Below are 1,120 nucleotides of genomic sequence, written 5' to 3'. Positions count from 1 at the left end.
AATATTTTTACTATCCACTTACTTCTAAATCATTTGAGGGTAAAGATGTTTAATTATGTCAGCAGTCAAACTTGAGACTGTGTCACCTGTATTTGGCTGTAATACTTAGAAACTCAGGGGCACAATCAAATATGAATGACAGGAAGACTAAGAATAATATAGCTTACTAGAAATTTTCTCAGCATTCAGTTGAAGGGTCCAGGTGCAGCCAGTTTGCCAGCTTAAAAAGAACCACAAATGTTTCAATCTCATGTCTCTCACTTTATTTTGTAGATAATACCTGTATATTATTGAAGAACAGGTGGAAAATGATACCTAACTCAATAAAAAACAAAACCAAGTAGTTCTTTTGGTTCTTCTGGTCATTTTTTCTTGTACTACGTCTTGCAGCCATTAATTTCCCTATTTGCATTAAGGTTAAACCACAAAGAGATAATCTTGAATCCTGGCCCTGTTTAATCCAGTATTTAGTCAAGTGAAGTTTCTCTGTCTATACAGTAGGATGAAATCAGAATTAAGTGCAAAATATTCGTACAAATTTCTCTGCTGTGCATGGGATGAGGAACTAAAAAGCAGCTTGCAAAGCAAGCTACATCCAAAGACGGTAATTCCATATGATAAGTTTTGTACCAATGTCACATACAGCCAGTTAGAAACTACTTCAAAATCAGAGGCATCAAATTTCATACTATTTCATGTCAAAGATGCATGGCTGAAAAATTCCTATTAAAAACATGAAAACATGCCAAATGCAGAAAAACGAACAACTGAGCAAAAAGTGAGGCAAAGTGTTACTAATGTCTGCCAACTGGTATTATTCACAAGTACCATCAATCGCACATGAGCAACCTCCACTGCTGCTCCCCCAGAACAAGAAAACCCAGCTCACCCCTAACTTCTTGTAGTGTAGTTGTCCTGTTTGTGGCTAATGCTCTTCTCTATTGTTCAGAGATTTCCTCTAGTTCTGTGAATCTGTTTTAACCCTAGCCAGTCACATTGAAGCTGACAGTAAAAGGGAAGAAAAAGCTATTCAATTAAAACATCTTTAGTGCTATTTAGAATGCAGATGAGCCCCTCAGCAATGAGGAAATTAGTATTTTATGGTGAAGCATTTATATAG

Source organism: Pezoporus flaviventris, unplaced genomic scaffold, assembly GCF_033815535.1.
Source record: "Pezoporus flaviventris isolate CSIRO_AGI_PZ_B2104156 unplaced genomic scaffold, CSIRO_AGI_Pfla_v1 ptg000021l, whole genome shotgun sequence".
Classification (NCBI taxonomy): Eukaryota; Metazoa; Chordata; class Aves; order Psittaciformes; family Psittacidae; genus Pezoporus; species Pezoporus flaviventris.
The sequence above is the reverse complement of the archived record's forward strand: the minus strand, read 5'-3'. Positions refer to the sequence as shown.